General features: G+C 36.6%; 1 protein-coding gene across 1 annotated transcript in view; it reads right to left on the bottom strand.

Annotated features, from left to right (window-relative positions):
* Positions 1-25,872, bottom strand: part of LOC150098265 (DET1- and DDB1-associated protein 1) — a 91,876-nt gene that overhangs the window by 32,129 nt on the left and 33,875 nt on the right. The window lies entirely within an intron of this gene.

The raw sequence follows: 25,872 nt of genomic DNA, 5'->3' as shown, positions 1-25,872 counted from the left end.
GTTCTAATTTAACTGCTATTTTATTTCCTGTATATATTTCTTGAATGGATTGTAAAAGTTGGTTTGGTATGTTTAAATTGGCTAATATTTTAAATAATTTTTGTTTACTAATTTTGTCAAAGGATTTTTCATAATCAATAAAGGCCATGTGTGTTTCTTTTTGAAATTCTCTTCCCTTTTCTATTAATAATTTTAAAGTAAAAATTGGATCTATGCAGGATCAGCCTTTTCAGAAACCATTTTGTTCTTCTAGTATAATGTATAGCATTTAAACTCCAAATTTATGTGGCAGTGAGTTTGAACCTCATTGTGATATAGGTGTGTGTGAATATCTTTATATAAACAGGTTGATAATGTATAGCCCTAAGTAAGGTCAGTGGGTCTCTAGAATACTTTCATGATAATTATTATCATCATTAAATAGATCTCCGTGGAGTCAAAGGACCCATTGCAGGAGCTCCCACTCTCACATGCATAGTTCATAATTTCTTGACGTAAACCTATTCGCTGTCTCTGCACTCAAAGGAAATACATTCCAATCATCCACCACACTTGGTACAAAAAATATACTCCTCACCCTCTTGCTCTCACACCACCTCTCCATACCAGCCATATGCATTAAAATTAAAGATGGTATATATTCTTAGTTTGATAAATCCAAGTGTAAGCAAACCAAGTTTGTTTGTTTGCACTTGAACTATTTTCAGGACAGGACAACTCGTATAAGGAAGCTAATGACTTCGCATCACTTGCCTTGGTATCCCATAATGCAAACACATATACTTACATGTACAATGCATAGCATTGTACATGGAAAGGGTCACTTCCCAGACTTGAAGTAATACAGAAGTGATATTTCCATATATGAGTAGCCAAAAGGTGTCACACCTTATTATTAAAATACTCTGAATTAGAGATAGTTGTTAAAAGTTTTTCCACTTGGTTATACTATAAATTAAAAATGCCAAGAAATTATATTCTTGGTTTAATCCTTTATCCAAGTGTAAGCACACAAAGTTTGCACCCGAACTATTTTCCGGACTGGGCAACTCGTATAAGGAAGCTAATGACTTCACATCACTTGCCTTAGTGTCCCATAATGCAAAGCACATATCCTTAACAGACATATAACCAAGTGGAAAAACTTCCAAGCAGCCTTATACAGTTTCCATGAATGGCCTCTTGGTCTCCCCATCCCCAGTATTCTATGAAAAATCTCAATGTTGATCTGGTAATTACCCCTTACCAACTTATATGTCTCAATCATGTTTCCCTTCTTCCTTCAATCCACGAGGCACTGTAATTTGCATTCTCTCAATCTGTCCTCATATTCCACATTCAGGAGACACCAGAAACTGACTTAGTCTATCGTCTATGCTCTCTCTCCAACAACTCATCATCCATCTGAAAACCAGGTGAAATCTATGCAATAATCCATATGTGGCCTGATCAAAGCCTTGTACAATGGAATCCTTACCTCTCAATGTCAATATTCTCCATATCATTGCCATAATCCATTGTGTTGTCCTCAGTTTTAGCAAAATGCCCATGGAATTTCAAGACCCTATCAACCATCACATTACCCCCAGATCTTTCATCTCCTCCACCTCCTCTAAAATATCCCACCAATGACATACCCTGTATCCTATCCTTTGCTTCCCAAATTTTAAAATCTTTACTTTGATACATTAAACTGACATCCCCACAATGCTTTACCATCCATAGTCGATTTCAGTTCTCTTGGAAAGCTACAGCAAGAGCTTCTCATATCTCTCAACTTTACATCGTCTATAACCTGCATATTAGTATTTAAGCCCTTTCCAATGTCATTTACATACAAATTAAACAATAATGAGCCCAAAACAGCCCCCCCCCCTTCAATCAACCCCCCCCCCCTGGCATACCACTAGTGGCTTTCTTCTTCTGGGATATCACCCCTTCCCCCCAATTCACAACCTGCTGATACCTATCAAACAGCCAATGTCCATTTCTTTTAGTGTTATACGGTGATCAGCATTCATTTTCGAAATTATGGATTTTACAATTGTGTTATAATTAACTCTTTATTATCCCAACATTTCGATCTTCATATGAAGATCATCTGAAGCATACACAAATATACAGGACAAGCTGAGTTACATTACAAACCGTAAGCTAGATAAACAATGATTTGATCACGTTATTCTACTGGCATGACCTCTAGTGAGAAAAAAAAATATTTATAAATTACATCAAGCTAGATTTAATTTAAGATAACATGAATAAAATTTTTTTCTTATAGTTTTATTTCAGTAACAATGATGTCCTATTCTTAGTATTACAATTATTTTTGATTTAGGATCCTGGATTCACTACAGTCCTGTTAATAGTTGTTCTTAGAGAGGAAGGTTCCATGGGTCGAATATATGCCTTCCATATGTATGGGATTTTTAGACCTTCATTACTGTTCAGATTGTGGTAGTTGATAATGATCTCACAGGCTTCCTTAAATATGCGTTCATACCATGTTTTGGTGTGAAGACTACATATTCCTCCATCTCTATTCCTGTGAGAATGTCATCTTCATCCAAGAGAAGTATTAAGGTAGGCAAGCATTAAACTTGCCTACCTTAATTTCCTGCTCTTCTACACTTCCTCTTGTTTTCAAGATCTTACATTCACTTCATTCTCTCTTACAGCAACAGTTTCTCCAACTAACTCACATTCAAATGTATCCCATCTCTTTTATACAGCTCTATCTGCCCCTCAAATTCATCCCACAAATTCACAAAATGAACTCCTTTTTTCATCATACAACTCTGCTGGCATACCACTCATAATCTTCAGTTGCCTTCTCAAGTTATCCTTATCATGCCTGGGCAACAGCTTACTACCTTACCTACCACACTGTTATCTATTACTCTCCTTAACAGTCTTATGACATTCCTCCTTACATTCTTGTTACCAGCCAGATCATTTGTGTCCACTATCACTACGAACTCTTTTGCTTGCATACTTCTCTTGTCAAATGCTTCAATCACCTTACTCATTCTATCTCCTGAAAAATGGACCTTGTGCACCTTTTCATTCCTCTACATTGTAATTCTCAAATCATTTGATATTTCTTTCAAATCTTTTGTCTCGTTCTTCCTCCTATTCCCATGTAAATCAGCAATTCTTCTCAGTTCATTCCTCGTATATTTAATTTCTTGCCTCATCTTTACCAACTCTGCTTTCATCTCTTCGATTACTTTCTCACTGCCATTTACCCCAGTCACATTTTCACTACCTTTGCACATCCAGTGTCTTACCACTATCTACACATACTGTCCCAATCGACATCAATGACTCACAGCTACCTTTGCCTACTGTCTTACCAAAACCATTCAGGCACTCAGCCATACCATCAACTCCTCTTATTCTCATAGCTACATCCACAATCTTTTGTCTGCTACCACTTACATTCAATGATATCTCATAATCCATAAGTATGCTATACTTCTTGCACACCTAAACTCATCTCTCTCTTATTAATCCTCTACACATAAATATCTTCAATCTTCCCCCAAATATATGGGATACTGCATTCAGAGCATCTCACCATTTTCAAAAAATCCATGCCACTTGTATTTGTCTTTTGCACCAATCTACGTTTCACCATCATTTTATTCACGCTCTAAGCTGCACATCAGAAACACAAAGAAATTTAATAGATACAGAAATTTAATAGAACTTTAACTATACTAAACACTGCCTATCGATCACAGTTATTATACAACAATATTTAAATAACTAATTATCACTATTGCCACACACGATTTTAAAATTTGAAAGTCTTTTTACAGCGATCTCCTCACCACCTAGGGTCCAATTTAATCTAATATAATTTAATCCTTCACTTGCAAGGTACTAAATTAGCTACAGGTTTTTATAGGTGGAAAAGATGTATAATGAAATCTCACCTAATAATTTGCACAATGTATACATATTTTAGATTACTGAAAGGGGTGCTATAGAGCTCTGGGTATGAACTCACCATGATATAAGATTTTCAGATGGCTGATGATTTTCATTGTGCAGTGTAATGAAGTAGAAAACAAATCTCTAACATTTCTATATGTTACGGATTCATTTTCTACTGCACTGTTTAGGTCTACATTGAAAGCCAGTGTTTGTAAGTCACTTGCTATCTATAAATAAACAAAAAAATTCCTCTACTTCTCTCCCAAAATTTGCAAGTTCATAGGTACAGGTGAGTCTCACAGATTCACAAGCCTTATTATACATGCATACACTTACAGTTACTTTGACATGGGGCTTATGCAACTGACCATATCACCATTGATTTCCTGATATGTACTCCCAAGGGATGTACAGGTTCCTTTGATAGCACTACATGAAAGTTGAATTACTAATTCCTATTGACATTATTTCAAATTACTCTATTATCTGCCAGTATTGGAATACTGACAAAAAGATTTCACTAAAACTAAGATCTTATATTCAGTCTCCTAAGGCACTTCTAACTGCATCAATCCAGTAGATCTTGGTATTCCTCTTGGTCATTTTTCATTACATCAAACACCTTTTTAGCTAAACTTTCCTTTCTATATTCCCTAATCTTTTGTCTGCTACCACTTACATTCAATGATATCTCATAATCCATAAGTATGCTACTAAGATGCTCTGCTTACACAATGTCAAGTTTCTTCCTAATTATCTTCATTTTTAATATGATCTCTTACTCCCTAATTTTTCTCAGAACTCTCAGCGAAGATAGCGTATGATGTGTTTGTGAAAAAAAGATAAGTTTCGATATAATTTATAAGAGTTTCTGCTATGGATTCGCAAAGAGTAATATAGAAAGTACTGTCTGTAGATAGTTTTCACTTAATAATTGTTCTTGACATGATGTTAGGGCCTCCCTCGATGAGTCTGTCGACTCCTTGGAGTTTCCCGGAACAATAATAATAACAATAATAATAATAATATTTTAGTATATTTTCTCTGCAAGGAAAAGTACAATGAGTTCAGCTGTAGCAAATGCAAGTTATATTTTATGGAATATTTTTGAAAATGTTATACATTTCACTGATAATTTAATTACTTTGTGATCTTGAGACTGAATGCGTATTAATTGTCAAGACTTAGGTTTTGTAGCAAATTTTGTGTAAAACAGTTAATGAAGGCAAAAAAATAGCAGTAAGAACTAGGTCAATCAGATGCATGGTGCAAAAATAGAGTGTGTTGAGTAGTGTGGATTTTACTAAGATAGTTCATTGTCTGAAGTGTAATATGTATGCGTCAGCAAATGTGGCAGATGTATTTGTTGAAAAATTAAACAAGAAAAGTGAGAGTATGTAGAAAGTGATATATTGATAGATTGCAGTGATTTGAATAAAAGTCAGGAACCACAAGTGAAGAATGCTAGACAAAAGTCAGTGATGGATATAAGACTAAGAATGATCGCCAGAAGAGTGAGTGTAAGAATATATGTGTGGGAAACGTGAATATGAAAACGATTAAAAAAGAAAAATCAAGCAAAATGACAGAAGTGGAAGTGTGCCTGACTGATGAAACAAGAAATGGATTTGCTGGAATGCAAGAATTTAAGAATGAAATGATTAAGAGGAGGAATGAGATGAGGCATGTGCAGAATGAAATTAGAAATATGGCAGATACAAACAGAAGAATTTGAAAGAATAAAATGAAGAAAGTGGAGAAAAGCAGCAAAAAACTCAACAACAGCACTATAGAGAGATGCAATCATCTATCATAAAAGGTGCGGCAGATGAGAGGATGCAGAAAGTCTATTTTTCAGGAAGGAGAATGAACAAAATGATTGAGGAGCTGAAACTTAAGCATGCAAGTAGTTAGTGGTTGTGGATGGAAGAAATGGTTTAGTTGGGCATAGGGAGAATGTTAAGATGGATATCAGGAGAGTGAAAGAAAACGGTGTGTAGGAAGAATAGTTTGTCTGTTGTCCAGATATGGCAATGATGAATTGTGGCAGAGAGCAAAGATTTTTAATGGAATGTTAGTTGAAAAGAATGTGTGAAGGGAAAGGAGTGCAGTTTGTGAAATGAGTTTGAAAAACAAATGGAACTATATAAGAGGAATAAAGTGCATCTGAATGGTTTTGGATGAGTCATTTGGGACAAGATAGTTGGAATAAGTGAAACATGGTTGGATGAGAATGACATCTTGAAAGGAATAGAAACAGAGTGATATGTTTTTCTTGAAGATAGGAAAGGGAAGAAGGGAGAGTGAGAGCTGCTGATGATAGCAGGGAAATTATATCTGCACAAGGTTGAGATACAATTGGAAAAAAGTGGCAGTAGTTATGAAGTAATACGGGTGGAGGTTGATAGAATGAGATATTTGGTGGGCTGCTGCTATAAGCCAGAGAATGTGGAGAGTGGAGACAAAAATGAATAGGCAACTTGGCTTAGTGAGCAAGCAAACAGCAACTATTATGGGTGATTTCAATTATGACAGCATTGACTGAAATGAAGAGAGTGCATCAGGGAAAACTGAGAATGACTTTCTCGAGCTCTTAAGTGATGATAATCTTAGGCAATATGTAACAGAGGACACACAAGGGTCAAGAGTCAGCCCTGGTGATATCAGAGGATGTGATTGAGAATGGAGCGTCAAACCTCCCACCGGACAGTGAACAGGGGAAGAATTTAATAGACAACTGGGAGCTATGGTGTGGAAAGAGGAGTCGAGCAGGAAAGAGACAGCCATCACGTAGTCATTGATCAAGAGCTATTTAACATAAGAAATGTATGAGTGTACGAGGGTGGAATGAAAAGTTCCCGACCTCGACCATAGATGGCAACACCATCTGCAAGATTGTTTTTTTTCTAAGTTGGTACATCTGTCATAAGCATCCATGTGAAATTGCAAGTCATTCTAGTCAAGTAGTCTGTTTTATACAGCTGTTTGAAGCAAAAGCATTGTTTGTATCCCTTCAAATGGATAAAATTGAGTATCGTGCAGTTATAAAATTCTTTGTAAAAGAAGGTTTAATGCCAAAAGAAATTCATTCAAAGTTCATAAAAGTTTATGGGCACTATTCTCCTTCATTTTCAACAATTAAGAAATGGGCTGCCGAGTTTAAACGTGGCCATACCAGCCTTGAAGATGATCCACGTGAAAGACGTCCAAAAAGTGTAACAACTCCAGAAATCATTGATAAAGTGCACGATATGGTATTAGATGACCGGCGAGTCAAAGTGCGTGAAATTACTGAGACTATAGGCATTTCAAAAGAATGTGTAGGATATAATTTGCATGAAAAATTACAAATGAAAAAGCTTTGCACAAGATGGGTGCCATGCTTGCCCACAGTAGATCAAAAACGCACTTGCATGAAAATCTCTGAACAGTGCTTGGAGCATTTTCCCCGGTTATTCCCCGGGCAACATAACCTTAAAAGAAAACCAATTTTGTGCATTGATTTATTACTGTGGATGAGACTTGGATTCACCATAACACATCAGAAACCAAACAGTGGACAGAAGTCGGTCAGCGCCAAAGACAAAGTTGGTTCCATCAGCAGGAAAGGTCATGGCAGCGGTGTTTTGGGATGCTAAAGGCATTTTGTTTATTATCTTGAAAAGGGTAAAACAATAACCGGGGAATATTATTCTGATCTTTTAACCACACTAGATGAAAAAATTCGTGAGAAAAGACCTGGTTTGCCGAAGAAGAAAAAAATCATCTTTCATCGTGACAATGTACCTGTCCACAAAGGTGTTTTGGCAATGGGAAAATTAAGGAATATGCACTATGAATTATTGGAACATCCACCCTATTCCCCAGATTTGGCTTCCTCAGACTTCTATCTCTTCCCAAAACTAATACTCTTACTCGCTGGTCAGCATTTTTCTTCGAATCAAGAGGTGACTGCAGCTGTAGAGGGGTATTTTCCAAATCTTACTGAGAACCACTACAGGAATGGGATAATGATGCTGGAGCATCGCTGAAATAAATGTATTAAGGGAGACAATAAATGTCTTAAGGGAGATTATGTTGAAAAATTAAAATAATTTTGAAATTATAAATTTGTTTTTTCATTGTTAGGCTGAGAACTTTACAGACCACCCTCTATACCAAAGGTGAAAAGGCTAAACTAGGTAGTAGAAAATTGGATGAATGAAGAGATTAAGCATGAAACCTGACAGAAGGCACTGTGGAGGCAATACAAGATGAATGTTGGTAATAACTAGTTGCATGAAGAATACAAAGGGCAGGCCAGGAAGGTGACTCAGCTAGAAACGACAACAAAAGTGCAGTATAAGAAGAAATTAGCCACGCAAGATAAGAAAAATCCTAGTAGAAAGTTTATTTTTCACTTGGTTAGACTATAATAAATTTAGTTTAATCCTTTATCCAAGTGTGAGCAATCAAAGTTTGCGCCTGAAAATATCTTCAGGACTGGGTTAAGGCAGTACAACACCGGGTAACTCGTAGCAAAGGTGGACCAAGCTAACATCACTCCTATCTCAGTATCTACCATAATGCAAAACACATTTCCTTGTGGATATGTATAAAGTTATGCATTAAGGGAAGGGCCACTACCCAGACTAGTTTCGACCTTTATTGAGGTCTCTTCAGTGGGAGCCAGGCCTAAAAGTGGAGATACCAGGCAAAAGCAATGGCGTGGTCATCTTTACATATACGAGTTGCCAAAAGGTGTGCCACCTTTTTATTAAATTACTATAGATTTAGAGAAAGATGTTGAAAGTTTATTTTTTACTTGGTTAAACTATAATAAATTTAGTTTAATCCTTTATCCAAGTGTGAGCAAACAAAGCTTGAGACTGAAAATATCTTCAGGACTGAGGTAAGGTAGTGTAACACCAGGAAACTCCGAGCAAAGGTGGACCAAGCTCTCATCACTCCTTGTCTCAGTATCTCCCATAATGCAAAGCACATCTCCTTGCAGACATGTATACTGCTGTGCATTAAGGGAAGGGCCACTAATCCAGAGCAATTCAATAATAAGGTGGTACACCTCTTGGCAACTCCTATAGGTAAATATGACCTCTCCTATTGCTTCTGCTTTAGTATCTCCACTTCTGGGCCTGGCTCCCACTGAAGAGACCTCAATAAAGGTCGAAACTAGTCTGGGTAGTGGCCCTTCCCTTAATGCATAACATTATACATATCCGCAAGGAGATGTGTTTTGCATTATGGGAGATACTGAGGTAGGAGTGCTGTTAGCTTTGTCCACCTTTACTACGAGTTGCCCGGTGTTCTACTACCTTAACCCAGTCCTGAAGATATTTTCAGACGCAAACTTTGTTTGCTCACACTTGGATAAAGGATTAAACTAAATTTATTAAAAATCCTAGTAAGTTCTTTCAATATGTGGCAAACAGAAGAAAAAAATTATTATGGGAGGATTATGCTAGTTAATGTTGGCAAATAGGTAACCAATACAGAGGATATACTTAGTCTAGCAATAAATACTGTTAAAACTTGAACAGCATATAAACCTTTAATCTATCAGTAAATTATTTACAGCTTTCAGCACATGCAAACTACATGTGTGACGTGCATATAGCAGAACTCAATGTTTGAAATGTCTCCCTTTTGCCTTCACACATGCCCAAAGTCTGTGAGGCTACATATCGATGGTGGCTCCAATGGAAATACTGCCAATACTCATTCCAAATCCAACTACAGGCTGGCAATGCTGGAATATCATTTTTTGTGGGCTACTCACTTGAGCCCCAACTACAATTTGAAGTTCAACAGATTCAGATTGGGACTTCCAGACTACTAGTCAGATGGTGATTATGGTCAGGCACAATTGCCTCCAACCACTGTTGTGTGATCCTCGCCTTGTGTGCAAGGGCCGAGTCCTGTTGGAAGTCCACTGCCCTAGTGTGAAACAAGGTGTTGTTCAGGGCCCATATCACAGGTTTCAGCACAGTATCTTGATACTTTTTGTGGAGGTTTTGACTTCTTTCCTGCAGAAATGCAAATTAGATCCCCCTGATATGTCACCTCCCCCCAACATCAAACCATCACTGATGCAGGGTGATTGACTTCTCTGAATCCTGGGTGCTATGGCATGTGTTGTGTGACCATCTGGGGCATATACCTGATTGTTTTGGCAGTTAAATTACTCTTCAATGATGAAAATTTTCTTAGGTGTGAAGTGGATATCTGTGTCTGTTGTTCGCATATCACCAGAGAAGTATCTTTGATTTGATCACCCTCTGCCACATAAGGTGTGGTGTTATCAAGTGTCCAGTAGAAGATTATTTCTCATCTCAGATCATCAGTTAGTACATGTGACATCTTTCCCTGTGAAATGTTCATCTTTCACGACATCACATTGCGTTCTCACAGGATTATGGCAGATACGTGCCTTCATTGCCTCACAAGCTGCTGCATCTTAATGCAGTGTGGTCAACCTGTTCTTTGGTAGTCAGATACATATTCTGTATCTTTATAACAGTTAATAGTCTGATACACAAGCATCCTACTGATCCTGAGTGTTTTTAGGATGTTGAAAATAACAGGTGGGTTGTATTCCAACCTTGCAAAGTGCTATTACAGCTAGATGGCTCTCATAATCTCCTCACTGCATATTAACCAGTACAGCTAGACAACTCTCTCTACTGATAAACAGGCAAATGTTGGCTGCACAATGCCATTAATGAAACCGGACTCGTGCAATTTTATGGGCAGAATTGTAAGTTGTAATAGCATTTATAGCAAGACTCTGCAGCTGAAGTATTCAATGATCAGCTTATCAGTGTATTATTTCATCCTCATGAAAGTGACATCATGAGAACCTGGAGTGTAGAAGGTATGGTACAGGAGGGATCAATGATAAATGAGCAGGAGGTATATGATGAATAAGTAAACTTGATGTTGATGAGTAGGACTTGACAATATATCACCTTGTGTCTTGAAAGAATGTTCTATGGAATTAATGGCACACTTGTTAAACATGCCTTTCAGCAGGGCAAGTCCCAAAGGTATGGAAGGTAGAAAGAACATGTATGTAGAATAGTAAGAATGTAGAATAAGACAAAGGCTACAAATTACAGACCAATCTGTGTGTCTGAAGTGCTGTTTAGGTGTTAGAGAAGTTGGTGAGGACTAGATTCAGAAATGGGCTAATAATAGCAGTATGCTTCATAATGGTCAGCATGGGAGGTCATGTTTTAGCAATTTGATTACATATTGCAACAAAATGACAAATTCACTCAATAAAGGAGATGCATATTACAGTGTACTTGGATTTTTCAGAGGCCTTTGATAACCTAGTAGCTAAAATTGAAACAGATGGGATCAGATAATAGACTAGTGAGCTGGATGGCTGATTGGCTGCCATATAGGTATCACAGATTGTGTATGGAGGAGTGGTATCCTAAAATAGGAAGGTCACTAAATTGTATGTTAATGACATTGGGACTGGCTTTACTGGAGATATGTAGCTGTTTGCCAATGATGCAAAGTTGGGAAGAACTATGAGAAACAGAGCAGATGATGATGTGGCCTTGCAAACGATCTGAATAAACTATGTGAGTGGGTAAATGAGTAGAGCTATCAGTTTAATGTTGCAAAGTGCAAGGCCTAGAAATTTGGTAGGCATGGTTGGAAAGCAGAGCATACAATTAATGGAGAAATTTTGAAGGAGGTTGGAGAGTTGGAAAGTATGCCGAGAGAAGGGAGTGATGGTGGACAGAGATATAAAGTTTACAGGTCACATTGCTAAAACCAAGAATATAACTGATTATGGCAATAATGAGAACCGGTCAATTTTTTTTTTGGTGCAAAGACATCAAGGGTCATACTGCACCAGGACACAGGTCACAGCAGTACAATGGTGATTGATTAGTAGGTCAATCACAAACATCCATACCCTTGGTGGGATTCAAACCCACAGCTTCTTGGCTGAAGAGAGGATAGGCTAACCACTCAGCCAACCAGAATGAGGAGAACCTTATTATTATTATGTGATACCTCCAGGGAGTCCAAGGACTCATCTTGGAGGGCACACTTAGCTAAATACATTTCATCCTCTCCACTACTACTACTCAATTCTCCAATTACGACACTACTACCATCAGCACCATCTATTGCCCATCATCACCAACAACAGTATTTTTTGTCTGTAAATTACATGTGTTCTGAAGGCCAATTTGTCTATATGCAGGATGAAAAACCAGAGTTTCGATGGGAAAAAAACCTGCTACCACCATATGAGATCGGCTAACTTACCTTAAATTGAAAAAGCCAATTTAAGGATTCCCCTTGTCACGATGAGAATTGAACCCAGGTCTTTTCCAATCAAAGGGCGCTATGTTCCGCTGTTCTTCCAATTGCTCTAGAGCGGCTATCGTTGACATACAGAAATAAAGTTATGGTTCCCTTGTATAAGGTGTTCACATGTTTGGTCACCTGGTTTTCAGGGGGATGAAGGTGTTTCAGAAGGTTTACTAAGTCAGTGTCAGGTCTATGGAATGTCAGATAAGAGAAGTTGAGGGAATGCAAATTATAGAGCCTTGTGAATAGAAGAGGATATGATATGATTGAGATATACAAGTTCATGAGGGATTGTTACCAGATTAATGTGATTTTTTTCATAGATTAGAGGCCATCTGAGAAAGCTGTATAAGGAGGGTGTGAGCATGGGAGTGAAAAGCAGGCTCTTTGCACAGAGTAATTGGTGAGTGGAATGGATTGCCTGAAAAGTACAGCGAGTACAGAAACTGAATGGGTTTAAGACAAAGTTTAATTATCTCCTTGCATGAGCGAGTACAGACTTCCCACAATGAGTCCTTTGACCCCATGGAAGTCAAATGTTAATAATAATCTGTGGTCTCCAGTTTCTGATAAATTATTTTTTTTTTAACATAAATAACATATCAGCCAGTTAAAATTGGTTGGAACACTGTCTTGTATACAGTTAGTTTAGTGTCTGATAATTTCTAATTCCACAAATTTATTTTGTTAATTTCCCACCATACCAGTTAGGTTATTCTAATTTCCTATTTCAATATTTATTTACCTTTGCCATCTTCACTAAAAATTGTGCCTAAATAGCTGAAATGTTTTTCTTCTTCTATAGGTTCCTCAATCAGAATGCAGCTGATGTTTTGAATGTTCCTGCATATTTACAGGCTTGGTCTTTTTATTGTCGATTTTCATGCCAAATTTGTTAATCATTCATTCAACTTCAAAGAATTTAAGGTATAAATGTCATCTGCATAACCTAAAGATGCCAAGATCAACTTCTTCAATTTTCATATCACATCTAATGTTACTTTTTCCCATAATGTGATTCAAACAGATGATGAATAGGAGTGGAGACATGTACCCTTGTCTCATCAGATTCTATATTAAAACACCTTCCTGTAGCTCCAATTATAAATGCTGACTTACCCTAACTAACTGATATATATATATATATATATATATATATATACACTGTGTAATACCCCCATTTACACTAATCTATTGGCACCTTGTACGCGTTAAACAGATCTACATTTAAATTCAGATCTTTGTTATATTCCCATGATTTCTCAAATATATTTGCATTAAATTAAAATTGATTCTAACAACAGTTATTTGGCTTGAATTGAATTGTCCAGTAAGTTTTTTTTTTCTCTTCCACAAATTATCTTAGCCTCTTGAATATGCTTGCCTAAATCTACCTGAAACACTGAAATAGTTGAATATTATCTACTTCAGCTACCATCCCAAATTTCCACACACACACACACACTTTTATTTTATTTTATTTTTTAAAGATTTGAATGACTAGAACCGAGATTTAAGTTAAAAGGTTTTAATATTAAAATACTACTAGTTTTGGCTAGTAACAGCCTTCATCAGATGACATCATAAAAGAAAGAAAAAAGAAAAAACACTAAAACACTGAAGCTTAAATAAACTATGAACATCATAGAGAGTCGCTAAACATAATTGACATTAAAACGTTGTGGTTGTATTTAAAGCTGCTCTTTCGTTCGTTGTATTGTTGGGAAAGTATGTGCTAGTAGCATCTCATGAACACCAGTACATGATTACAGCTGAATGACTATCTGGGAGGTTGTAGCTCAAGTTATTATTTAGATGAACAGGATTGAAGATGATTTCCCTAGATTCTACAATTTTTCTCTCTAGTTCATCATTGCAACGGAAGACGTTAGTAGATTTTTCCCAGCAGACTTTGTGACTTTGGCTTTCATCATTAGGATTAGCTGAGAAAAGGATATGACTTGATAATGCACTGGCTCACTGTCTCTTGTAAGTAATGTCCCCCATGTGTTCTTCCATGTGCAATTCGACAGATTTGTCTGTCTGTCCAAAATAACCAAGGCTATCTCTTCCTTTATTTTAACACCTAAAGTTTGGAAAATGGGGTGCTTAAGGGTCAAAGCTAAGAGGAGTACTCCACATAGCCTTTAAAATGCAGAGAACCGACCAGAGCTTCTGACCTAATGTCCAATCTTCACCTTCTCGTGGTGCACCCTGTTGGGTATCTACTTGGATACTGAACGAAAGAGGATGGCTGGCAATTTGGGATTTAGCCGACCAAATTGTATTCTCATTGGTTAGACCAAAATAAAAAATGGTAAAACATGACAAAATTTCATGCCTGCTGGGGCGTCACCCGGTTAAACAAGGCCCCCGATGTTTTCGCCAGGGAACCAGGGCGAACAGCGAAAAGTCAGCTACTGGAACAAATTTGAAAACAAACCCCAACTCAATATCACCAGAGCTAAAGATCGGTACTATCACCATAAGAAGCCTGAATGGCAAAGAAATGGAGCTAGCTGAGGAATTAGATAAGTACCACATCTACATAATAGGGGTGACTGAAACAAAAAAGACAAAAACTGGTGAGATCTTTCTGAGCAATAAATACAAAATGTTATATTCAGACAATGACAATCAAGGAAAAGAAGGAGTAGCCATAGTATTCAACACAAAATACGAGTCTAATCTTCTTGAATAGCAGTCAGTCTCAAGTAGAGTAATGTGGGCAAATATAAGAATGGGGAACTGGACAATGAGACTTATTTGTGCCTATGGTACCACAGAAGGTTCTACTAAGGTAGAAGTGGAGGAATTTTTTGACGCTTTAGAAAAATGTACTGACACAATGAAAAAGGAAAAGTTGGTACTTGTTGGAGATCTAAATAGCAGAGTAGGAAATGATTGTGAGACAATCATTTCTCCAAATTTTCCCAACAGCAAAGCTAATAATAATGGCAAATGTCTGTTGGATTTCTGCTCAGGACATGGACTGGTTATTACTAACGCCATGTTTCAACATAAAAATGTGCACAAATTCACATGGAGAGAAGTGGCAAGGAATAAGAAAAGTCCCATTGACTATGTTATTGTTGATAGTGATGTTTTCTCTCTGGTGCAGGACATCAGAGTGTACAGAGGAACTTTCTTACATGTTATTCTTTTCAATATGAAATTCAATTTTTTCCTGCTCAAGACTAAATAGTGATTATTTAGTCTTGAGGAGGAAAAAATTGAATTTCATATTGTAAAGAATAACATGTAAGAAAGTTTTAAAGCAAATAAAAGTTGAGCAGCTCTCAGATGTGAACCGTAGACTAAAATACACAAAGATTATTGAAGAAAAAATTAAAGAGTTTGAGAACAGGAATCAAACCTTGGAGATTCAGTGGCAAGTGGATTAGCCGAGAAAAGGTTATGACTTGATAATGCACTGGCTCACTGTCTCTTGTAAGTAATGTCCCTCATGTGTTCTTAAATACGAAATTTGACAGATTTGTCTGTCTACCCAAAATAAGAAATCTCACAATATTTTATATACACCAGGGTATTTTAGATGATGATGACAAGGTTTTGGGTGGCTTATTAAGAAACGGATTTTAGGAAGTGGAGTGAACAAGGTTCTGATATTGTATTTTCTTAGAACTTTCAAGGAATAGATATATAGATAGATATTGCCTTTGAATCTATTTGTTTCTTCTGAGCGATGTCTAGGAGGATTAAGAAGGAATCTTTAAATGATTCTCCTGGAATATCCATTAACTTTGAAAGAAATTTTGAGATGGTTTATCTCTGTAAGAAGTTCATTTGGGTCATCCAGAAGAGAACGGGCTCTATGGCCCAAGGTGGAAATTATTCCAAGCTTATGAGGAGAGAATTGATGGGATTGACTATGCAGATATCTGTTGGTATGTGTCGGCTTTCTATATATCGATATTTTGAGTTTACCAGAAGAGCAGGTCAGTTTGACATCAAGAAAAGGCAGGGAATTATCCATTTCAAGCTCGGCAGTAAACTTAATACTTTGATATTGGCTGTTGAGATGTTCAAGGAAAACCATAAGAGAATCATGTCCATAGCTCCAAATAATGAAGACATCATCTACATAGCATTTCCAAACTTCATCAAATTCCTGCCATGTACCCTAAAGGGGTGTACAGGATATGATAGTACTACATGAAAAATTTACATCATTACAAACTTCCTATCTACAATTTTCCTCCAAATCAGTCTGTTACTTGTCAAGACTCCAACATTAGATCTTATATTTACCAGATCTTATATTTCTATCGTCTAAGGCACTTTGTACCGTATCAAACCACCTATATCTTGGTCTTCCTCTGGGTCGTTTTCCTGCCAACCTGGCAGAGAACACTTGTTTTGCTAATCTTTCTTCGCCCATTCTGTTTAAGTAACCATACCACCTGAGATTAGCTCTGCTAACACAATCCAGGATGCTGACAATGTCAAATTCTTTCCTAATATCCTCGTTTTTAATATGATATTGCTATTGATGCCATCTGTTCATGCCTATATCTTTCTCAGGACTCTCAGATCTGCAGTCTCTAATCTTTGGTCAAGTGTTTTACTTTTGACTCAGCTCTCAGATCCATAAGTTAAAACTGGTTTGAACATTGTCTTGTACAGCTAATTTAGTGTTCCAACTAATTTCTCTCTTATTCCATATGAATTTATTCAATTTACTTCCCACCATACCAGCTTTGCTGATTCTGTTGTCTATTTCTATATTTAATTTACCATCTTCACTAAAAATGGTGCCTAAGTAGCTGAAATGTTTTACTTGTTCCACAGGTTCACCGTTCACAACACAGTTGATATTTTCATGATTCTGCCTATTTTCATTGTCTTTGTCTTTTTATTGCTGACCTTCATACCATATCTATTACAACAGTTATTCAATTTAGTCAGAGAATCTTGCAGACTTGTAGCGGATTTATTTAGAAGTATAACATCATCCGCATAAATTTAGCAAAGAGCTGACATTAACATCTCCAATTTTGATATCATGTTTAATACCACTTTCCTTCATAATGTGATCCATATAGATAATGAATAACAGAGGGGATAATGTACATCCTTGACTCACACCAGATTTAACATTAAACCATCTTCCTGTACTTTCTTCAATTCTAACTGCTGACTTACAACTCAAATAAAGACTAAGTATTGCTTGATATAATGCCCCATTGACACCATATAACTGCAGCGTATTGAATAGCTTCTCTCTTGGCACCTTGTCATATGCCTTTTCCAAATCGACAAAACTTAAATACAGATCATTGTTATATTCCCATGCTTTCTCGACAATTTGTCGTAAAGCGAAGATCCGATCCTGACAGCCTCCATTTGGCCTGAATCCAGCTTGTTCTTCACCCACCTTTTCTTCCACAATTCTTCCCAACCGTTTCTCAAGTATACTGGCATAGATCTTGCTAGGAACACTCAGTAGGGAAATACCTCTGTAATTCTCACATTCAGTTTTATTTCCCTTTTTATATACGGGTACTATTAGAGCTCTACTCCAATCATTGGAAATTCGTCCCGCTGTCCAGGCTTTCTGAACTATGCAGTGCGGCCACTGTAAGACTCTTATACCACCATACTTCAGCATTTCTGGTTGAATATCATCTACTCCTTCTGCATTTCAATATTTCAAGCCTTTGATGGCTTTTTCTACTTCAAGTATGGATATGTATTCCTAACTGCATGCCTGGTCAGTGTTTTTTTACCGCTGTGCTGTCACCACTACTTGTTTCATTTAGCAGTTTTTCGAAGTAATTACTCCATACTTCAAGGATATCTTTTTCTCCCGTTTTCATGTCACCTTTATCTTCTCTAACTCTTTTTACAGCACTCTTCCCTCCATTTCTAAGCTTCTTTTACAACCTCCAGAAAATTTTCCACCTTCTTGATATTTATTTTCTATATTCTTGCCAAAGACCTCCCATGACTTTTGTTTAGCTAGTTTTACACACTGTTTAGCATTTTTGCATTTGCCTCTGTATTCTCTAAGAGCACGAGCTGACTTATTTGCCAGAAACTTTTGATATGCTTTCTTCTTTTCCTTCACTGCCTCTTTAACTTTGTTTTCACCATGGAGTTCTAATTTTTCTATCCTTGCAGACATCTTCACCACATGCCTCTCTAGCTGAATCAATCAGGGCTTTCTTCAAGGCTTGATTCCTGTTCTCAAACTCTTTAATTTTTTCTTCAATAATCTTTATGTATTTTAGTCTACAGTTCACATTTGAGAGCTGCTCCACTTTTATTCGCTTTAAAACTTTCTTACATGTTCTTCTTTTCAATATGAAATTCAATTTTATCCTGCTCAAGACCAAACAGTGATCACTTCAGAGTGTACAGGGGATTTGAAATTGGAAGTGATCACTGTTTGGTCTTGAGCAGGATAAAATTGAATTTCATATTGAAAAGAAGAACATGTAAGAAAGTTTTAAAGCGAATAAAAGTGGAGCAGCTCTCAAATGTGAACTGTAGACTAAAATACATAAAGATTATTGAAGAAAAAATTAAAGAGTTTGAGAACAGGAATCAAGCCTTGAAGAAAGCCCTGATTGATTCAGCTAGAGAGGCATGTGGTGAAGATGTCTGCAAGGATAGAAAAATTAGAACTCCATGGTGAACACAAAGTTAAAGAGGCAGTGAAGGAAAAGAAGAAAGCATATCAAAAGTTTCTGGCAAATAAGTCAGCTCGTGCTCTTAGAGAATACAGAGGCAAATGCAAAAATGCTAAACAGTGTGTAAAACTAGCTAAACAAAAGTCATGGGAGGTCTTTGGCAAGAATATAGAAAATAAATATCAAGAAGGTGGAAAATTTTCTGGAGGTTGTAAAAGAAGCTTAGAAATGGAGGGAAGAGTGCTGTAAAAAGAGTTAGAGATGATAAAGGTGACATGAAAACGGGAGAAAAAGATATCCTTGAAGTATGGAGTAATTACTTCGAAAAACTGCTAAATGAAACAAGTAGTGGTGACAGCACAGCGGTAAAAAAACACTGACCAGGCATGCAGTCAGGAATACATATCCATACTTGAAGTAGAAAAAGCCATCAAAGGCTTGAAATATTGAAATGCAGAAGGAGTAGATGATATTCAACCAGAAATGCTGAAGTATGGTGGTATAAGAGTCTTACAGTGGCCGCACTGCATAGTTCAGAAAGCCTGGACAGCGGGACGAATTTCCAATGATTGGAGTAGAGCTCTAATAGTACCCGTATATAAAAAGGGAAATAAAACTGAATGTGAGAATTACAGAGGTATTTCCCTACTGAGTGTTCCTGGCAAGATCTATGCAAGTATACTTGAGAAACGGTTGAGAAGAATTGTGGAAGAAAAGCTTGGTAAAGAACAAGCTGGATTCAAGCCAAATAGAGGCTGTCAGGATCAGATCTTCACTTTACGACAAATAGTCGAGAAAGCATGGGAATATAACAAAGATCTGTATTTAAGTTTTGTCGACTGGAAAAGGCATGACAAGGTGCCAAGAGAGAAGCTATTCAATACGCTGCAGTTATATGGTGTCAATGGGGCATTATATCAAGCAATACTTAGTCTTTATTTGAGTTGTAAGTCAGGAGTTAGAATTGAAGGAAGTACAGGAAGATGGTTTAATGTTAAATCTGGTGTGAGACAAGGATGTACATTATCCCCTCTGTTATTCATTATCTATATGGATCACATTATGAAGGAAAGTGGTATTAAACAAGATATCAAAATTGGAGATGTTAATGTCAGCTCTTTGCTTTATGCGGATGATGTTATACTTCTAAATAAATCTGCTACAAGTCTGCAAGATTCTCTGACTAAATTGAATAGCTGTTGTAATAGATATGGCATGAAGGTCAGCAATAAAAAGACAAAGACAATGAAAATAGGCAGAATCATGGAAAATGTCAACTGTGTTGTGAATGGAGAACCTGTGGAACAAGTAAAACATTTCAGCTATTTAGGCACGATTTTTACTGAAGACGGTAAATTAAATATAGAAATAGAAAACAGAATCAGCAAAGCTGGTATGGTGGGAAGTCAATTGAATAAATTCATATGGAATAAGAGAGAAATTAGTCGGAACACTAAATTAGCTGTATACAAGGCAGTGTTTAAACCAGTTTTAACTTATGGATCTGAGAGCTGGGTCAGAAGTAAAACACTTGCCCAAAGACTAGAGACCACAGATATGAGAGTCCTGAGAAAGATTATAGGCATGAACAGATGGCATCAATAGCAATATCATATTAAAAACGAGGATATTAGGAAAGAATTTGACATTGTCAGCATCCAGGAATGCGTTAGCAGAGCTAATCTCAGGTGGTATGGTCACTTAAACAGAATGGGAGAAGAAAGATTAGCAAAACAAGTGTTCTCTGCCAGGTTGGCAGCAAAACGACCCAGAGGAAGACCAAGATATAGGTGGATTGATACAGTACAAAGTGCTTTAGACGATAGAAATATAAGATCTGATAATGTTGGAGTCTTGACAAGTAACAGACTGATTTGGAGGAAAATTGTAGATAGGAAATTAATAATGATGTAATTTTTTTCATGTAGTACTATCATATCCTGTACACCCCTTGAGGATACATGGCAGGAATTTGATGATGATCAATTGAAAATTTTATGGGTTCCTTAGACATTAAAGATATTATTAAAAATATTTGGCAGCTAAAGAAAGACATAAATATGTAAAATAAATCTACATTTGTACTAATTTTTATATAGTTAAAAGCATATCTTCTAATTATCTTTCTTATGTAATATTTCTTTTTATATTAAAATAAAAGTAATTTTTGTTTATATATATATATATATATATATATATGTAGAAAGTATTTTACCTTGGGTATATTAAATGTTAAGAATACCAAGCAATTTTTAAAAACCTGGTTTTACTCCATTTCCCAAGTAAGCAAACAGACAAATAAGTCAAGTTTGCACCTGCAAATGATGCAAGTCTAGCTGATCCTACAGGTAGTGCAAGACCAGGGCAACTCGTGGTAGACGTGGAACAAGCTCCGATCACTAATCTTAATATTTTCCCTTAATGCCAAAACACATCTCCAATAAAGGGGATGTATGATGTTTTGTATTAAAGGCAAGGGGCCACTACCCAGACTGGTTTCGACCTTTATTGAGGCCTCATCAGTGGGAGCTAGGCTAGAAATAGAAATACCAAGATTTAGTAATACAGAGCTCGTAAGTATTTTACCAGAACAAGTTGCCATAAGGTGTTTTAATCTTATTAATTAAAAATCTCTGGAGGAGATATAAATGTAGAAAGTATTTTACCTTGGGTATATTAAATGTTAAATGTTTTGGCATTAAGGGAAAATATTAAGGTTAGTGATCGGAGCTTGTTCCACGTCTACCACGAGTTGCCCTGGTCTTGCACTACCTGTAGGATCAGCTAGACTTGCATCATTTGCAGGCGCAAACTTGACTTATTTGTCTGTTTGCTTACTTGGGAAATGGAGTAAAACCAGGTTTTTAAAAATTGCTTGGTATTCTTAACATTTAATATACCCAAGGTAAAATACTTTCTACATTTATATCTCCTCTAGAGATTTTTAATTAATAAGGTTAAAACACCTTATGGGAACTTGTTCTGGTAAAATACTTACGAGCTCTGTATTACTAAATCTTGGTATTTCTATTTCTAGCCTAGCTCCCACTGATGAGGCCTCAATAAAGGTCGAAACCGGTCTGGGTAGTGGCCCCTTGCCTTTAATACAAAACATCATACATCCCCTTTATTGGAGATGTGTTTTGGCATTAAGGGAAAATATTAAGATTAGTGATCGGAGCTTGTTCCACGTCTACCACGAGTTGCCCTGGTCTTGCACTACCTGTAGGATCAGCTAGACTTGCATCATTTGCAGGTGCAAACTTGATTTATTTGTCTGTTTGCTTACTTGGGAAATGGAGTAAAACCAGGTTTTTAAAAATTGCTTGGTATTCTTAACATATATATATATATATATATATATATATATATTCATATTTATATATACTGATTATAACCGAGACTAGAATAACAATTAAATTTATTCAAAACGCAACATGTTTCATCGGATTGTCCGACTTCCTCAGGCATGGGAACATAGAAAGCAAGTAAACACTATACGAAACATCGTATCACTATAAAACGACTATTATAAAATCAGTTAGCTTTGAACTGTAGCAACAGTCCGTGTTGAAGTTTTACTGTTAAGTAGCTGTGTGCGTCTGATTTCATGCGTGTGCCAATATCGAATAGCAGAGCTGAAAGAGTCTGGTAGATTATAGCTGAGGTTATTATTTATGTGATGATGAGGGTCCATAACAATTTCCTTAGACTCGACTATGAGTCGCTCCACCTCGTCACGGCATATATGAAGGTTTGAGGTTGTTGTCCAGTTTTTCTCATGTTGACAGCCTTCATCATTTGTGTTTACTGAAAAAAGTAAATGGCTTGACAGGGCACTTGCTCTAGTTCTTTTGTAGGCAATGTCTCTCTGGTGTTCTTTTAGACGTAGGAGGATGGATTTTTCAGTTAGGACATAGTATTGCTTCCCGCAGTCACACGTGATTTTGTACACTCCTGGGAATTGTAGATGGTTGTGAGCTTGTTTGTATTTGCTTAAAATCGATCTTAGTTTAGGAAGAGTAGAGAAACAGGTTTTTATGTTCAACTTTCTTAAGATTCTTCTTAGTTTCGTGGAGAGCGAGCTGATATATGGTAAGGAGATATAACCTTTTGGATTGTCTCATGTTTCTGAGTTGTTTTGATGGCAGTGGTATAGATGCTTATTAATAGTTTTCGACGAGTAGCCATTACTTGTGAAGGTCTTCGTCATCTGACAGTATAGATCTAGCACGATGTGCTAGGGTTGATGAAGGCCGTCAACATGAGATAAACTAGACAACAACCTCAAACCTTCATATATGCCGTGACAAGGTGGAGCGACGCATAGTCGAGTCTAAGGAAATTGTTATGGATCCTCATTACATAAATAATAACCTCAGCTATAATCTACCGGACTCTTTCAGCTCTGCTATCTGATATTGGTACACGCGTGAAATCAGACACATGCAGCTACTTAACAACAGAACTTTAACACGGACTGTAGCTACAGTTCAAAGCTAACTGAATTTTATAATAGTCGTTTTATTGTGATAAAATATTTCTTATAGTGTTTACTTGCTTTCTATGTTCCCACACCTGAAGAAGTCGGACAATCCGATGAAACGTTGCGTTTTGAATAAATTTAATTGTTATTTCTAGTTCTCGGATCTAAGTCAGTATATATAAATATGAACATATCCCAGTACCGAGTTAATACTACAAATTGCTATTTTACCTATTATATATATATATATATATATATATATATATATATATATATATATATATATTCTGTTGTATTTATATATTAAGGAATAAACATTTTTGAAAATTTTTATTATTAAAAATTCCTTATTAATGAATTTCAATGATTACGATGTTCTAATACTGTTAAATAAAATTTATTTTTATGTATGCATATAAACTGTTTTGTACTTTTAACAAAGTAAAATTTTTCGCAAAAATTTTTCATCGAAACTTATTTTATGGGGGCGCTGAAATAAGGAGCCCCTCCTATCCATGGCGCGGCACTGACTGATACATAGATTAAACAACAGTAGCCCGAGAAGGTACTCTTGTCATCTTCCTCTTTTTTTTTTTTTTTTGACACACTACACCCTCGTACGTAACTCACTAGCTCTTATCAGTAGTTTATGTGGTACGCTATTGAATGCTTTAGCAAAATCCAGATAAATCACTATATAAGCATCTCTGTGCAATACACTAATCACTGTTATAAAAAACATTACCACATTACTAAAGCATGACTTCCCCATAACAAGCTCATGCTGCTCTCTTGAAACTTTCAGTCTCATCAATCCCAGCTTATATTGTCTCTAAGCAGTCTCTTTAATGCCTTCACCACTACATCTGATAAACACGCTGCCTTTTGCTGAACACTAATGACTTGGATTCTCCCTAATGCAGTAGCACTGCTTTTGTCTACATTTTTTACACTCTTCTGAGACTGTTTCTGTTGCAAGACTTCTGCTGAAAACCTCAGAGGAATTACCACTCTTTTGTAGATTCTCATAATATATGTAGTGTTATCACATCCAGTCCCACAGCCTTATTAACATCAAGGTTACTTAATATTAATACTTCTCATTCTTGAACTGTCAGTCTTCTGTCCTTGTTATTCAACAGTACTCTAACACACCTTGACCTCCACATGAAATACACTAATCAAATACTCATTGAACATTTCCATTATATCTTCATATGTCACCCTTGCTTCATGTCCAGCAGCAGGTAAAGTCAGTCTTTACCACTGTTCTACTTGCAATACCATATGCCAATTTCTCCTTCCTCACTACACTCATCACCCTAAGCCTGCACCTTACACTCCTCATGTTACTGAGAGGTATTCACTTCTTTATATCTCCTCCATAACATTCTCTTTCTCAGAAGATCTGACATAATTCCACAATTCATCCATTTCATCTCTACTTCATTTATTCTCTTAACCTTAGGTATACAATGTGACACTGCCTTAAGTAACTGATTCCAGACAAGTCCCAAACACTGCTAATTTCTCTCCTCTTCAAATGACCAAGCTACTGAACATCTCCAACCTGTTTCATTATTATAGTCTCCTGCTCTGCAATTCCACAATTTCATTCTGTAGATTTTCTACCTGCCTAGCTACTTCCCACACCAAAACCACATGATCACTTCCCCCAACTGGTGGCATCATGGTGACATCTATTATCATTATATGAAATAAATTAAAAATATCAAGAAATTGTATATTTCGTTTAATCCTTTACCCAAGTGTAAGCAAACAAAGCTCCCAATGACAAGACCTCAATAAAGATCGAACTGGTCTGGGTAGTAACCCTTTCCATAATGCATAGCATTATACATACCCATAAGGATATGTGCTTTGCATTATTGGATACTAAGGCAAGTGATGTCAAGTCATCAGCTGGTGACCCAGCCCTGAAAATATCTCAGGTGCAAACTTTGTTTGCTTACACTTGGATAAAGGATTAAACCAAGTATATAATTTCTTAGTATCTTTAATTTATAGTATAACCAAGTGGAAAAACTTCAAACATTATATGAAATATTAAATATAACACCCCCACATGTTGCTTTACTACATGCTGCATAAAGTAGCTCAAGGGATTCAATCTCTTTACTCACATTTCCTGCGTCCAGTCTATATTTCCATAGTCAACTATTATTATAACTCCTATCACTCTCGAGTCTCATCCACCTGAACATTTCACAAACCTCTCCCTCTACATTTCCTGGCCTGAAGCAATAACCCCACTAAATATCTAAAATTCATGCTTACCTCAACCTCGCACCAAATGGCCTCAAAGCCATTACCACGAAATATTAAATATAACACCCCCACATGTTGCTTTACTACATGCTGCATAAAGTAGCTCAAGGGATTCAATCTCTTTACTCACATTTCCTGCTTCCAGTCAATATTTTCATAGTA

Source organism: Typopeltis vanoorti, chromosome 16 (genome assembly GCF_054136105.1).
Source record: "Typopeltis vanoorti isolate ZY-2024b chromosome 16, IOZ_Tvanoo_1.0, whole genome shotgun sequence".
Classification (NCBI taxonomy): domain Eukaryota; kingdom Metazoa; phylum Arthropoda; class Arachnida; order Uropygi; family Thelyphonidae; genus Typopeltis; species Typopeltis vanoorti.
This window is presented reverse-complemented; position numbering and strand designations above follow the sequence as displayed.